This window comes from Homalodisca vitripennis, chromosome 3 (genome assembly GCF_021130785.1).
Source record: "Homalodisca vitripennis isolate AUS2020 chromosome 3, UT_GWSS_2.1, whole genome shotgun sequence".
NCBI classification, from domain to species: Eukaryota; Metazoa; Arthropoda; class Insecta; order Hemiptera; family Cicadellidae; genus Homalodisca; species Homalodisca vitripennis.
Window position 1 is genome coordinate 181,275,136 of NC_060209.1, and position 18,001 is coordinate 181,293,136.

Below are 18,001 nucleotides of genomic sequence, written 5' to 3' on the forward strand. Positions count from 1 at the left end.
ATTCGTTGACGAATCTCCCTAAAATTCTTATCAAAGGTTCCAGTCATTAAACCTGAAGCACGCCGTAACCCATTACTTGTACATTATCTTTATAGAATCTTAAGACACGTTTTAGATTCTTACATTGAAATAATTCCCATTTTCCTTATTCAGTTTTATTTAGTGACTCCAGAACATGCTCTTGATGGCATTCAGAGTCAGTTTTTATAACTCTGATATCATATTTTAATTATTGAGAGAAAAGACCATTTCCGAAATTTCCTATTCTCGTGTAGAGTAACGAGGAAATGTTCCTTATAGCCTCACAAGTGCGTGTATCCAACAAAGACATAGAAACGTTCTGTAATTCAGGTTATCTTGTGTTGTCTGTAAAGAAAAAAATTTAAAAGTTTTCAAGTTATAATTATGATTTAATGCATACTTTGTTCTTATTATTACTAGGTAATCCCCTGAAATGTTACATTTCTATAGTACTGTGATAAACTTAAAATGGTTTCGTGTGTAGGAATACGAATAGCTTGAAGGGCAGGAGGATGGTTGGAAACGAATTAGCTATGTCAGATAATAGACCGCTAGGGGGACAGCCGCTAGGGGGAGCAGATCTCCACTGATTACTATAATGCCTTCGGTAAATGAGGCAAATACTTACAACCTGAGCTAGGCTCTCTCGTACTAACGATGTATGATAAATAAACGATAAATAACTCAAAATTATCAGCTTTCTTTAGTATCTTACAAACTAAAGATCATCGGAAGTAATAATATATCTTTATACATTTTTGTTGAGTTGAGATTTAAAATATACTATCATAAGGTAGAATACTATCATGAAGAGCTATCCTGGATTACTATTAAATTTAAAATAGGTTTGTACCGAATTTTGCTAAAATATATTAAATTCAAGATTGGTTTTAGAAGTTTTTATAACCATAAATCTTTGTCAAAATTGCAGAAAGGACATGGAACAATCGTTCTAGATCAAAATTTATTACATAGTATTCTTGGAAATACATCATATATACACTTCGAGTTGTGTATGAAACTTCATTTATATATAAACAAGAATGAGTTCTATGATAGTGCGTGTCCTGCCATAGAATCGGGTTGAGCATCCTTGAAGCCTATTACGCAGTAGGCTGACACAATTTTTCTTTTATCTGTCTATTCTATAGAATGTAAACATGTATTTCATGATGATTGTAAATCTGTCTAGATAATGGAATTAACTACAGGATAGAAATTTAAAATGCAGCCTAAGTGTATAGCCTATAGCGCGACATATCGCGTGGTGTGTCCTATTATTAACGATAAATAAAAGGTGTGCATTGGCTCTAAAGCCTTATATTAGTTATATAAGGACCATACAGTGTGTGTGTGTGCGTGTGTGTGTGTGTGTGTGTGTGTGTGTGTGTGTGTGTGTGTGTGTGTGTGTGTATGTGTGTGTGTGTGTGTGTGTGTGTGTGTGTGTGTGTGTGTGTGTGTGTGTGTGTGTGTGTGTGTGTGTGTGTGTGTGTGTGTGTGTGTGTGTGTGTGTGTGTGTGTGTGTGTGTGTGTGTGTGTGTGTGTGTGTGTGTGTGTGTGTGTGTGTGTGTGTGTGTGTGTGATTGTTTATCCTGCCCCAACAAACTCTAGCCGGTCATATAAATGCTGTTCACTTAGAGGCTGTTCATAGTGTGTGTGTGTGTATGTGTGTGTGTGTGTGTGTGTGTGTGTGCGTGCGTGCGTGCGTGCGTGTGTGTGTGTGTGTGTGTGTGTGTGTGTGTGTGTGTGTGTGTGTGTGTGTGTGTAATTGTTTATCCTGCCCCAACAAACTCTAGCCGGTCATATAAATGCTGTTCACTTAGAGGCAGCAAATTAGTACCATAAATCAACCTTAAAGATTGTCCCGACTTTTGGCTGAGCATTAGCAAAGCCTATCACATGTGGTGCTGAACAGTTTTATTTTTGCCCGAACGATAACTCAAAAATGAAGTGACCTATGGGCTTGTGTATGAAGCTTGATTTCGATATGAGTTCTACTATGGTGCATGTACTTACATGTAGTCGAGCATATTGGTGTATGTTCGACTATAGTATTTGGCTGAGTGTTTTTGAATATTTTTATATTTGTCTTATGAGTAACCATGATGGGAACGAAAAAGTTGTAGAGTAAGTATGTTTGTAAAAAAACTCAGCATATTCATAAGAAATTTTGACTTCATATTTTGCATGATATTTCATTTCTGCATAGACAAAAATGAGTTCTATAATGTTGTGTGTTCAATCCTGAAATTTTGTTAAGCGTCGTTGAAGCCGATCACTAGTAATCTGACTAAATTTCTTTCTGTTTGCCGTGTGATGCAAGAATGTATTTACCTATGATTCAAGATTCAAGATTTAAAATATTTATTGTTGAAGACTGTACAACATACGAATGTCAAAGATCAGTAAGCCTAGAATATGTCCCAATTAAAGTTAGATTTAACTACGTCAAGCTATTCAGAGATATCATATAGACATTCAAGATTCAAGATTTAAAATATTTATTGTTGAAGACTGTACAACATACGAATGTCAAAGATCAGTAAGCCTAGAATATGTCCCAATTAAAGTTAGATTTAACTACGTCAAGCTATTCAGAGATATCAATATAGACATTCAAGATTCAAGATTTAAAATATTTATTGTTGAAGACTGTACAACATACGAATGTCAAAGATCAGTAAGCGTAGAATATGTCCCAATTAAAGTTAGATTTAACTACGTCAAGCTATTCAGAGATATCATATAGACATTCAAGATTCAAGATTTAAAATATTTATTGTTGAAGACTGTACAACATACGATTGTCAAAGATCAGTAAGCCTAGAATATGTCCCAATTAAAGTTAGATTTAACTACGTCAAGCTATTCAGAGATATCATATAGACATTCAAGATTCAAGATTTAAAATATTTATTGTTGAAGACTGTACAACATACGAATGTCAAAGATCAGTAAGCCTAGAATATGTCCCAATTAAAGTTAGATTTAACTACTTCAAGCTACTCAGAGATATCATATAGACATTCAAGATTCAAGATTTAAAATATTTATTGTTGAAGACTGTACAGCATACGAATGTCAAAGATCAGTAAGCCTAGAATATGTCCCAATTAAAGTTAGATTTAACTACGTCAAACTATTCAGAGATATCATTATAGACATTCAAGATTCAAGATTTAAAATATTTATTGTTGAAGACTGTACAACGTACGAATGTCAAAGATCAGTAAGCCTAGAATATGTCCCAATTAAAGTTAGATTTAACTACGTCAAGCTATTCAGAGATATCATATAGACATTCAAGATTCAAGATTTAAAATATTTATTGTTGAAGACTGTACAACATACGATTGTCAAAGATCAGTAAGCCTAGAATATGTCCCAATTAAAGTTAGATTTAACTACGTCAAACTATTCAGAGATATCATATAGACATTCAAGATTCAAGATTTTAAATATTTATTGTTAAAGACTGTACAACATACGAATGTCAAAGATCAGTAAGCCTAGAATATGTCCCAATTAAAGTTATATTTAACTACGTCAAACTATTCAGAGATATCATATAGACAGTTCTCTACTAGGAAGATCTTAACTCTGGACAAAAAACGTATTGTACGGAAATTTCCTGACATTATCTGGTAAAAAGTTTTACACTTTTATACCCATATATTGACAAATATTTACTGTGCTAGAATACATAAATCGTTTTGTGTTTAAATTATTCTTATGTCTTGTGTTAAGGCTGTGAATACTAGCTGAGTCATTACATTTTAATGTACAAAACTTGCAATCTATTACAAAATAATATTAAATAAATTTGATTTACGAATATAACATTTAAAATGCGAATTCCAGTTCATTCATTTAATTCACGGAATATAGTCTGGTACTTCTTTAAATACGAGTGAAATGGATAATTGTATATGAAATATAACATTATTTCAAATTCTTCCTTTCAAATAAGAGATTTTAATTTTTTTTAATGGGAAGTCTTTTCGTCACTTTCACTTTCTGAGCTCATATATTGTACTAGTTCAAATATAAGTGAAGGAATTCTGACAAAAGATAGTTATTGTATAATATTGGGGTGAAGTATACCAACCATAACGAATTGAGCAGTGTTTACTTTGATGTATCCGAATGTAGCATTCATCTGGATTTTATTTTCACAAAACTGGTGTCATAATATAGTATATTACGTATTACGTAATTATGCACTGTATAAAAACGAATTAATTAATCATATTATAATAATCATTTTATGTCGAATTAACACACTCGCACACACAACACAAAACACACACACACAAACATACACACACATTTAGAATATTAGTTATAATTTTAGTGATCTGCAAAATTATTACTGGATTACTAGATCAGTCGATGGAAATTGCAGTGAGATATTCTAACGAAGCAACAGATTTTAATATATTTAAAATTTATATTTTTAATTCTCATAATATTTATTGAATAATTAATAATAAGAACTACTATATTAATTGTAATTAACGAAAATAATTTAATTCGTTTATAATTCAACCTAATGAGATCAAAGAAGATTACATTATTCCTAAACTTTGTGATTTAAAAAAATGATAATAATACTAAAATATTACATAATTCTGTAGGATTACGATTTAGAAGCATGGAATATAAGTTGAATATTGTATCCGTATATGAAACTGTGTCAACAAAACTCCACTTAAGTTGGAAAACAGGACCAGAAGCACCGAGATCAGCATGCATAGCTGGCAGCTGCCTGGCGATTGCTTTTTGAGACGGCACAGATGGCGCTCCAAACAAGACATATACCCCGCAATACTCCCTATATGTGCGGCACACTTTTGTATACCTGTATTTCAGTATATGAAGTGTTCTTTTTATTTTACAAGAAACCGTTCTAGCTACAGTTCTGGAACTATTACTTGTATTGCAAGATGTTATTAATTTTATTTTTAACTATGTTTATTTAATGTTTTTATTTAAATGTGCTAATACATTTTTACTACTAATATATGTTTGTTAGTAATTTCCAAGTATCCTCAAAGACTTCAGAATACATTATTCAATAATATATAAACATTTATTGTACACTTTCTAGTGCAATCATTAAATTGTCATATGCCCTTTTAATATTTCCCCCATGCTTGGCAAAGACATAGTGTGACGTAATAATCAAGATATACAGTAATTATTTCGTTAAAATATTAGTTTAGGAATCCCGTTTCAGTTAAATTTTTTTAAGTGTATTTGTATTTGCGCGTGCATTTAGTGTTCAATGTCAGCCATGAACAAACAAACAAAACTTACGTAAATGTTGCATTCTGTATGTTGATAAGTAAGTTACATCAGAAGGATTTTTATTTTCTGAAATTCCAATCATTTTTATCCAAAAGAGAACTTTTTGCTCAAAAAACTATACGTTTTTTAATCTATACTCTAACAATTTAAAATCTATAGCAAAACCCATTAAATTCATAACAATCACACAAATTGTATTTGAGATAAAAAAATGTGTAAACTGATCAAAGATTAAGATTTAAAATGTATAATTTTAATCAATACTAAATGAGTTCTAATAACCACAAAACTCGAATTATTTTAGCCGGTTTGAATCTAAAATCAGTGCTTTTAAATGGAAACTTGTTAAATGTGTATTTTAAAACTCTAAAAGAGCAGACATTTTTATTTCAATCGTCATAGAGGGTTGGGTTCAATATTAAATTTAAGACGTTACAATTATTTTTTATTACTTATTTTTGATCTGAGTATATATACTCAGTAAACATACTCTTATATACATAAAGCATATAAATTTGTATGAATACAATTTTATTTAATCTTCTAATTACCATTATTACGTTCAACCAATATGAATTTTTATTTTGAAAAATCCCAAATTTGAAATTGAAACCAAAATTCTTGGTGTCGTAGAGATTCTAACTGAAATTAAATGGTAAATGCAATTTCTGTTTAACACAGAATAAATTATTACACTGTGATATTGGTACTATAATACACGATTTTTCTTTACCTTAATCCTCAAAAATTAAACCTGTTTTTATCATTGAATTCCTAATCATTATGGTAATATCATGACTATAAAGTACTTGATTCCTACTTGCATACAAATCACATTTACATTACATTATTAGTTTACAACTACAATCTTGAACAACGACAAGTTTTTTTTTTAATCGGGTCGTGTATGGTTACTTCATTTTCGGATTGTACAAGAACACAATAATAAGAACTACATGTAAAACTAGAAGTCAAGGTAGCCCAGTTATGGACGTGTCAGTGATAATGGTCAGTGAAGGACTAGGTCACCTCTTGTAATCAACACTAGTTAGACTAATTTACCTGATATGTGGGTCAGATGTGTGGTGCATGGGCCAAGTCACGTTAGTCTATCAGTGTATGAGTTATTTCACAATAAAGAAGTGTATATGTACATACTTATTAACTGGGTGTAGTTTTGTATATCATGAACAATAAAGATATGAAAGAATTGTCCAATATTTACCATCTCTCAATTATTGGATAAATATTCATGAATCCAACAGTATGAATGGAATTGTATATAAACAAACATGTAAAACCTAACCGAGTAAAATATTGCAAGATTGTTTGTCTCGTGAACTCCTCTAAATTCCATCTTCAAACTGTATTGAGCGCGTATTTCTGAGAAATTTAAGATCCGGTCGATGGAAACACAAGGATGATAATGGAATCGAATTTTGAGCAGTGATTACATTTTGAAACGAAAAATCACTGTAACGAAATATTAGATTGGTATTTCCGTGGCCAAAATTAGGAATAATTTGTGACTACCAAAAGTGAATTGTCGAAAAATGTATATTCTGAGATGATTTGAAACGAATAGCTCTTCAACAACTATAAGTTAATTCTCAATGTATTTTTTGTAAGAACAAAATCGTAATTTTTCTAGTAATTTTAACCACGGTAATGAACTATCAGGGTGTATTTCTTTGGACTATGTCACGTATACTTTATCTCACGAAACATAACGTGGTTTCCAGTATTGTAAATATGACACAGGAATATGGCTTTTTCTGATAGATTGATAATCTACCTAACAAAGTAAGTAAATGTTATCAAAACCTCCAAATTTATGTTAAGCAGTATGCAACTCCGAAAAGCAATTTTAAAATGTAATGTATTGTTATTGCGTTTAGGTTTTTATATTATGCTGAATTAACTTTATCTCAGATGAAAGAGATGTTTGTTTATTATAAGTATTTAGAAGCTTATGTGATTTAAATGGCTATTATTATTGTAATTATTAAACAGATAAACTTACGGTTATTTTTCAGGGAACCTTTATGTACTAAATTAAATATTCAAAATTCTCAAAGAGTAATTGAAAAGCTGTTTCAGTTTTTGTAAACTTATCAAATAATATAAGTTTCAAAATTTTGTACAATAATTTTAATTTTAATTCAGTATTAGGATTAAGTCTCAATGTTAAACCTAAAATGACTTTATTCCGTTGGGCCATTTTTAAATTACATTAGTAGAAAAGCCTTTTAAAGTAATATACAATTCAGACTGTAAGAACAGCTCTAGAGACATCGTGTAACGTTCAATATCTGGAAAACATCTGTGTCTCACGAGCTATCTCAGTCAGAATCCATTTATATCTCACGCCAGAACTTGTTTGCGGCGGTCCCATGCGGGAGCACAGCTACCCGCTAACTGCACTCTAAATCTATCGGTGTAGCGATTTCGCTACAGTTTTTATTTGAGTGCATAATCATATAGAAAGTAGGGCTTTGTTTTATCAGAGGCAGTAATATCGTACTGAATACTTTAACAATTCTGAGCCAGGATAAAATAAATGTAAATAAAATGTCTGTTAAATGTTTCTAAGCTGTTGTCTTGTCAACAGGACGCTTTGTTATAAACTAAAACACTGTAGCAGTTGTTTCGCTATTTTTTAATTTGAAAAACAAGTTTGTTATTTCAAGAAGCCCTTCTATTAGAGTTGCAGTCATCCTCTATTTTAATTTTCAGTGTTTTTAGTATAAATAGATCCCTACACACGATCTTAATACACGAAGTGCGTGAAAAACTGGAGAGCTTACTCGTAGACAACTGAAACCCCTGCATGAGTACCCCTTTCGTAATTATAGCCTAAGGATACAATAGTAAATCATTGTAGCATTTTTGGTGGAGATAAATGCTGCCTTGGACAGAGCTTGCTTGCAAAAGAATACCTGAAAGTATTCGTCCTAAAATTATACTTTTTAGGCATCTAATCATCAAAAACCATTTTTCAAACCATGGATAATCCCTGGATTACAATACCAATCATTCAATGTCGACTCATCCAGAAATTAAACAGGTTCTATTCTGTTTGTGGTGATAACCAATCAATCCTAGCCGTAATCGGGATCTTATTATGCAAGAGGTTCTTATACGCAATCAATATTCTCAATCAGTAAGAATAATTCATAAATTAATAAATCCAGTTTAGAGATACATTTTCGATTATGTAAATAAATCCCTTATATACCGGTATTATCTGAGGAAATTAAAAAAAATAGGTGGAAATTATATTAGAACCCCGTTTAAAACAAACAATACGATTAGATGTCTCTTTAAAACAAAACTTAAATATAGCACACAGGATTCCAAAAACTGTGATTACAGTATAAAATTTAGTTTCAATAAAGAATACACAGGTGGTAAAAAGATTATTATATGAAAGGATAAAAGAACACAAAGAAAATACATACATTAAATTAGACGATTAACCTATTAGTCAACAATAAGTCGAAATTAAGCCACTTTTGGTTGCCAATTCCCAAAAATGAAATAACAAGGAAACATTAAGTAACAAACAGATTAGAAATTTGTTATAAGCTAATGCGGAGTAACTGTATGGTTTTAAGAAGTTCATTTTAAATGAACCGATAATAAAAAAAGGCCCATTCTATGTTACCTCCTTTTTACTGCTATCTTGTCTTTATTGAAATCATTACCAATTGCTATTGGCCTGTGGTCAGTCGTAGTTGTGGAACTATTGTAACTGGGCTGTTTTAATAATTAGTGATATTTTTTTAAGTGCATTTTTTAAATTAATGGATTTAACACACAACATGGAGGTTGTAATTCCTGACTTTTGAGTATCACAAAGCTCTAGTTTCATTTATTTACTTTAACCTTTGTTGTAGTTATGTGTTAGGTTAGCTATTCACCTGAAGAAGATATCGGATAGCATATCTCGAAGAATAGTGTTACTGATTTTTTATCACTAAACGTTAACAAATGACCAAAAAATCCCATTTCCTTAAAAATTCTTAAAAATAAACTTCATACATACCGTCGTCACATAATGTTTTAGTTAGTTAAATTGCTTTAAACGAAAGTTTGAATTGTTATCGAAATATTGCTTTAGCACAGTTTTTATCAGGAGATATTCTTTTAGTTCTAGCTTATTCAAAATTCTTCATTAACACGTATAATTTTGGTCTTCATGTAGATTTATTCGCATTATCTGCATACTTGAATTAAAATTGTTTATTTTTTATTACGTGGATGTTTTTCATAAACATAAAAAATGAGTTTCTTACTAAAAGCCAAACGAAATTACTTAAAAGCATTTAATTTGGATAACTTTAAAATGCGGAGGACAGCTGCTAAACGTAGTGTCACTGGCCGACATTTCGTAGAACATAAACAAGGGTAAAAAATAGCACGTAAAGAGGTCTTTACCAATAACGAGTACTCTTTTGCAAGCTGATTTGACCTACCTTTATACAATTCATGCACAGATATAAGTTATTTTAGATAAACTAATATGATAAATTAGCCGTATTATGAGTTATGAAAACAAATAAATGCTAAACAATCTCATTGAGATGTTTATTCTTATACTAAGGTAAAGTGGACTGTGGTGATCAAGATAATATGTTTGAAAATTTATTATTTATTTAAAATTGTTTTGGAATATTCGTATTATAGAATGTTTTTTGGGGAAATTCTCATAAAAATTTAATTACATTAAAAAATTATATTTAAACATTTGATAGATCAAGAATTTCTTTAAGTGTTGTGGTTTATTCTAGTAACACCACAGTCTTATTGTTGTTTCTTTTTGGTCTGCAAAATCTGGAAGTATTTGGAAGATGGTATGGAAGATAATGAAAGTGGATTTAGAAAATTACAAGAGACTGCGTCAAACAGCGTAAGTGGAACCGATTCCAAGACATCCAACGCTGTGGAATACGGTATGGAAAATAATAAAAGTGGATCTAAAAAATTAAAGGGCTGCGTCACAAACAGGGCAGGTGGAACCGATTGAAAGACATCAATGGCACGGAATTATGGTATGAAAGATAATGAAATTGGATCTAGAAAACTATAGGAGGCTGCGTCAAACAGGATCAGTGGAACCGATTTCAAGACCTCCGACGCTATGGAAGATGATATAGAAGATATTGAAAGTGGATATATATACAGGAGAGGACAAGAGGAGCAATTTCACCTCCAACGCTATAGACTTATTCAAATATGCCAGTGTACTAAGCTAGAGAGCTCACCTACTTGAGTGTTATAATTGCGATGCATGCCACAGACTGAGCAAGAGGAGACGATTGCGTCAGGTGTGAAGACAAATTCAAAGTTTTATAAGAAAAAAGACGACTGAAGAGGAACTTCAAACCAGTGACTTGGGATTGTATTAATTTTTTAGAATCTTATTGTACAATAACAATACCTATCACTCAGTAGGATGAAACAATTTCTCTTATGTCTGCTGGGAGATTTTGCTTGCAAAATTTCATTGCCGTCTGATTTTCTGTCATCTTGTCTGTCAATAATAAAATAATGGATTGGACCTAATCATAGCCTGTAACGCGCCACCTTGTAATTGAATTACGAAATTAGCAAGAAATGCACGAAATTAGAACGTGCACGTAAATGCAGAAATTTAAGTAGACATCCAAATTACTTCTTTGAATATTTGAGGATTTCATGCATGAAGGAAGAACACGAAAATGAAAGTTTGTAGAGCTGTCGCTTAAGTCATCTAATCACCTCTGTTCCTACAATTACAAAATGAATGTCTGCCCTCGTTTCTTAAAATTAAGGAATGACAATTAAACATTACGAGATCCTGAACTGATGGTGATAATTATTTTTGAAATTTTGTTTAAAGCAACAGAATTTCTTGAATCATTGTAAAATTAACACTTTATTTCAAACATTGTATTTCTTTGTTGTTTTTTTTATATACTATCAAACTTAAGACAGTTTATGTTCTCAATCCTATGTTTCGGACGTTTGTGATATAACTAAAACTAATTAATAAATAATACTTTCAACAATTTATTTTTCTGCTGTATAAATGTTTTACAAACCAATTATCCGTCAGACCTTTCATTAAAGGTTTACTTATTTAAGATAGTCTTGAGTGTATTAAAAATACAACTTTAAATTGCTTTATAACATTTTTATGAAAAAAAACTATTGCGAGTTTTCATTTACATGTAACTTTTTACATGTAAGATTATAATTCATTCATTAACCCCCCTCTCCCCCCCCAAAAAAAACAAAATACTTTAGGTTACCTCTAGAAATTAAATTAATTAATCACCAGTCTACTTTTCCTCTTAATTGGAAGGTTAGAAATTGCACCTGCTCCTAAGAGAGAGAACCTTTGCGCTGCTTCCGACATGACAAGATATCCAGAATATAAGGATAAGGTTGGGGGTAGGGGCCGCCTCCTGTCAAGATCTACGAGGAAAGATTTTGGACACTAATCTCTTCATGTACCCTCGGAAGAAGGGGAAGCCAGGTCTGAACCGGCCTCTTCAATCAGATGCAGGAGGTGGCACACCCTTATATCGAGTCTAGCAAAAACATTTGACACTTAGGTTACGACCCCCACAAACTACAACAGTCATCTCTCGAAGTAGATTATACCTATCGAAATACCCTTGCATCCCAGAATCTCAATTTGCGGTTAGTGATGTGTAAATTCTGGTCATCAATAACGTTTTCCATATTTAAGCGACACGTCGGGTTTTGATGTGCCCAGTGTGAGTTCAACTGAAAATTATAAACCAGCCAGAAGTGACCCGTCCTGAGTAAAATAAACCAATTACTTTTGTTATCAAACAAACTTTAGAAAATGTACTGTTATATAGCGAACTTGCAGTGCACGTCATTACATATAGATGTCCTGGAATGCCCAGAGCGCTTAGATTGCTGTTGGAAACTTTGTACTACACGGAAATGTGTTTGTCTTCCAAAGTAGAAATTACGGTAGAACGAAGTTAACAACGTTATTCAAATTACAATACTTACAAATAAAAACAAGCATTTATGTTATATAATGAAAATTACACACCATTCACCGAGATTAATTGCGTTTAGCATTAAATGTCGTATTTAAGTTATTACAATTTGATAATTTTTCAAGGCCACCATTTTGAGACTTCAGATAGTAATGTTCTGAAAAATTTAGATAAAGAGTTTCTTATTACATAAAAAATGTTTATAGGCTACATTAGAATTCCAAAGACGGCAGTTTCAATAAAAAAACCCCTACATCTACTTATAAATCTTGATAGAGAGGAGATTTGAAACTTGATATTTAAGGCCTTTTTTATTCAAAGAAAAGTCCTTTTGATGTTAGGGTCAAAAGGTCGAATAAAAATCAGTCAGTCAGTCCGTCCTACCCATATGGTGATAACTCACAATAGAAAGGTCTAGATTCTTGAACTTGGAACTTAGTTATCTTTCAAACTTTTCTTAATTCGAAAGATCAAAGAGCATTTCATTATATCCGAATGCCCGCGTCTGAATGTCCGTCTGCCCATCGTCAGCGTGAAAACCATTAATAAAATGTCATAGAAGGTTGGAAATTAGTACATCATTTCCTCTTGTTACGTTTAAGAACGCTAAAGATTGCGGGGTCAAAGGTCAAATAAATGTCCGCCAATTTGTGCAAAACTTCATGCGATACGTTCTGCTAGGTTTTATGATACTTCGTTACATTGGTTTACTCATTAACTAAAATCGCATTTCTTAGTTTATTCTTTGATTTTAAATTAGTGATAGAACGTACTAGTAACGAAGTGAAATGACATAGAACCACTTGACCATTGGTTGATATAAAATTAAATATTTACTAGTTTCACCTTCAGGTTGTGCTAGTTCCATAAATTACGTGAAGTAGAAGTAATAATCTTTTTCCGGATTAAAATAATTATTGTGCTTTAAACATAACTTAATCTTTATAAAATATAATAGTGCATCAGAAAACCATCAGTGTCACATGTATCGTGTAGCGAGTGAATCTGAAAGTGTGCTGCACCTGTGAATACCCGACTTATTTTCAATATAAATGGAAATAATTTTAAGACAAAGTGTATTTATCATTAAATAACTCTGAAGTACTTAATATACCCAAATAAGAATTACTTAATTAAAATAATGTTAACGATGAGTTCTCACACTACCTGTAATTTTTATTTCACCAAATAAATGCTGCAGATTTATAATATAAAAATTACAAAATAATAATTTATAATAAAAAGGTTACAAATAACCTCATTAACAATTATTTGTTGAATTCATTAGGTTTCAGGTTTTTTTTCATTATTAAATTACTAATTATTTTCAGTTTTTTAGAGCCCTTTTAAAAATCGTTAAATATTACACTTCTCTTTATATTTTTAAAACAATTCTAAGTTATGAATATGAGTTCAACGACTAGTGTTGGAATAATGGAGAAAAAGGATATACCGATTTTTCTCAAGATGCAATTTCTGTTTTCCATTTCTGGAAGATTACAAACAATAGAATATGCAAGAATAGAAAAATACATCCCAATTGATTTAAACTTTATTTTATCAAATACTAGGTATATAAATACAATATTATTGTTGTTTTGATACAATGAATTGATTGTGAAGAGAGAACAAACGTTTCATTTCATTTCAATCATTTTAATTCCAAAGGTTAATTGTTTAATTTTATAGGTTAATAACTACCTAATAAATCTGAAAAACTAGTGTATTTATATAACGGATCTAGTATGTATTTGATTAATTAATATTGTACAACACGCCACAAACAGAGTTCTTGAAAGTGCTTTATTATCATATTGACTATTTCTATGAATTTGTAATAGATTCTCAAGTAGCGTTTGACGTATGTTGTAAGTTTATTGAATCTGTAAATAATCATATGCATCTTTTATGTATTCAATTAAAAACAGTAATTACGATTGAGGACTGATTATATTGATATTTTTTAAACTTATATAACAATTCAGATTTTAGTAGCATATTCTACCAATCGGTTCGTTGTACTAGAATACCCTTGTTGAAATGAAAATTCTGATAAAACTATCCAGACACTCTCGCAATGCAAATTATATTTTTTCCGTTGCTGTAACATGAAAATTAAACATGTTTTTGAGGTTTCATTTTGAAATCTATTGCGAGTAATTCTCAGATTCTACGCAGCGTCGTGGTGAAATCAGCACTTAATAAATCAAAATAATAAGTTTAATAAAAAGAGTTTTATTATTATCTTGTGGGTTGCGATTCTCATTGTATTAGTATTATTATCATATAATAAGATAATACCAACCTTATCCCTTGTCAGTCATCATGAATATATCGTGACATTGCAAGATAATCGTGTGTAATATGACCTCAAAATCAAATAATTTTAAACAATTATACACTAGACATAAACGTAAAGCTTAATTATAAATAATAATAGAATAATAATTTAATATCGAAAGATTAAATGAAATATTTCTTGTTCCATTTCTTAAATTAAGGGTAAATAGACATATATATATATATATATATATATATATATATATATATATATATATATATATATATACCGCGTATTCAATTTTAGTTTTGAATTTAGTTAACTATTTTACATTTTTAGTTTTTTGTCTGTATCAAACTCGGGTAATAAAAAATTTTTCAAAATAGTTCTAGATTTATAAAAATATTAATTTAATGTTGTGATCAAATTTATTGATGTATGTGAAATGTTATAGTGAATAGTACTAAAATCGTTAAAAAAGTAACTCGTAATTTTAATACATAGTTATGATTAAGACTCTATGACGTACAATCGTGACCTGTGAGATCAAGTTTCTTGTTCCAGACTCTCAGCTACAAGACATCATTAATCTTGTTTACAACCCTCCAGATTAGAACTTATACTGACGCTGTTACCTGGACTAACGATAGCTCTCACCCTGATCGTAATAGGCAATCTTTGTAACAATTACTCAGTAATTACTTTTTCTTTCCAACTCCGCAAGAAAAGTCTGTTAAGAACGTACAGTGTATGTGCAAGCGTGTATACGCACTCACCCATGCATGCACGTGAGATGTATCGAAATATCTGCTTAGTAGCGAACCTTGGCATCCAAAATGTATGATGTCCAATAGGCATATAGCAAAAAAAACTTTTTTCATTCAATAACTCTTAAAAAAAAAGAAATATACAGGGTGGATTATGAAAGAAATTAACATGATTTTATTGTAAAGCGATTATTTATTGCAGCATTTTCGGACTGGTAGGTCAATGTGATAGGGATATCTGCCCTTCCGTACGCGGCCAGTGTCTGCTCTCTCCAAGCTATAAGGCTGGTAGAACGTATCTTTGCACAAAGTCTGTTTTAAGATTGTGTCATGTCGCAATGGAGCCCTCTATGGAACAGTGATACGTTATCAAATTTTGTGTGGTCTTGTGGGAAGAATGCAATAAAAACTTGCTTCAAGAGACCTTTGAGAAGGAATGCATTTCGAGATCTTAATGTGCAAGGTGGCACACACAATCTTCTCCCAAACCAAAAAAGCGCGCATGAGCAAATCTCCAATCAAAGCAATGCAGATTGTCTTCTTTAAAATTAATTTTGAGTTTGTACCGCAAGGCTAAACTGCCATCACAGTCTTTTACCTGGAGGTACTCAAGAGACTGAAACGCCGGGTCGTGTACGTCAGTTCTAAAATATATAAAACGTAGGCAAGCTCTACCACGATAATTTACCGAGCCACATGGACTTTGCCACATTACCCATAAAAAGCCCCTGTGATGTCCTAGCCTCCTTACATCCTTGAATTGACTCCATGTGAAGTTCTTCTTTCCCCCGACTGAAGAAAGAGTTGAAGAGGAAGCACTGGGAGTCGGTGGAGAACACCCAAGCTCACTTTAAAAGGTTCCTGAGAGGCACACCAATCGATTAGTTCTAGGGTCCTTTCCAGAAGAATCTATGCAGGTGTAATGATGAAGGAGGAGAAGAAGTATTCTGATGTACCATTGACTGAACTACAGTGTTTCAGACACGATTTCTAAACACCGAGGAGCAACCGTGGTTTCTAAACAGCTATAGTGAGGAGGATTAATTGTAAGTCAATATTGGGTTTAGCAACAGTTCACTAGAACTAAATTTAACATTGACGTTTTTGTTGTTTAAATTGGATTAAATCCATGATTACATTCAAAATATAAATATATTAGTAAGAAAAAACTTCTGCGTATTAAAATACAAACTGTCACCATAACTGATTAAGGTGCCCCAAATAACCCTTTATTATTCGGCTTAATATTCAATATTATTTCTTACACGTTTTTTTATCTTGCAGTGCAGAAAATACTAAAATAAAAACTATACGAAAATGATAGGAGGTTTTATTTAAAGTTTTTATTTTAATATTGTTAATTTAATATAGGCATATTAAAAACGGTATAATTTGGGGTAAAAAACAAAAATTAGTAAAATACCAGTGAGATCCGATTCTTAATGCACGGTTATAATGGTTTTAATAACATTATGTAGTATAAAGGTCACATTTATAGCCTACATACTTTATTACTTCAACCTATTACAATAAAAGGTTAGTATTTAAAATTTAAAATTTTTTCATGAAATCTGTTAACATTATGGTAACAGTCTGTAAAGCCATGATCTTTTTCAACAATCTTTATCTCTGGATTTTACAACTGTAAAAAAGTAAACATTGTAATCATACTGTTAATGTAAGTAACAAACCATTAAATTATATTTAGGATTCTTTAATATAATTTTTGCAAAACTGCAGTAGATGTAATTTTAAGTATGACACATATACTTTATCTCTGTCAATTTTTTAAAACAAATTTTTAAATTTTCTCTACAAGTAACTTTACATAGTTTTCATATTCTTTGGAAACATATTTATTTTATAGAAAAAAGAGATGGTGCCGGAAGACCCACTGACAAAAGTTCATGCTGTAATAAAAATATTATAATTATGAATTAGAGTAATGAACTACATGATATTATACATGAGCAACAAATTCAATTTAATGAAAATTAATTTAGTTTTAAATTTTCTGAAACGTTAGAGCTGATTTTACGAAAGTAAATAATAGATGATTGATGCAAGGGGAAATATTTAAACAATTCTACTATTATTGATACTAAAAGCACAACTAGAATATTTTAGAATATTTGCGTTTTAAATCAATATCGGGAAATGTGTACACATTATTAATAATAAATTACTGAACAATCTTTTACCTCTCTCTTGAACATTAATTACACCTGCCAGTATAAATTTACTGCTAACTTGATAAATTACATTTCAAAAGCTGATTAAAAAAGGTTTGACTTGGTTAATTTATTACTTCCATTAATTCTCAAAATAACCCCATTCGTCATGTTCTGTTGTGCTGCCACGTTTTAAAATACCTGTTTTATAAATGTAACAACAAGTCTTCTAGAGTCAGTTACTGATGGAATTTCGGTTTAATGAAAAATACTTGAATAAACACTTGCAGTAACTACGAAATTATATTTTAATTCTATTTTTGATTTTACTGATTATTATACGTAAATAGTTTCCTATCCAAATGCTTTGTTTGAAAAAGGCAGAATAATTATAAAAATGTGTAATAGAAGATTAGTACATGACCT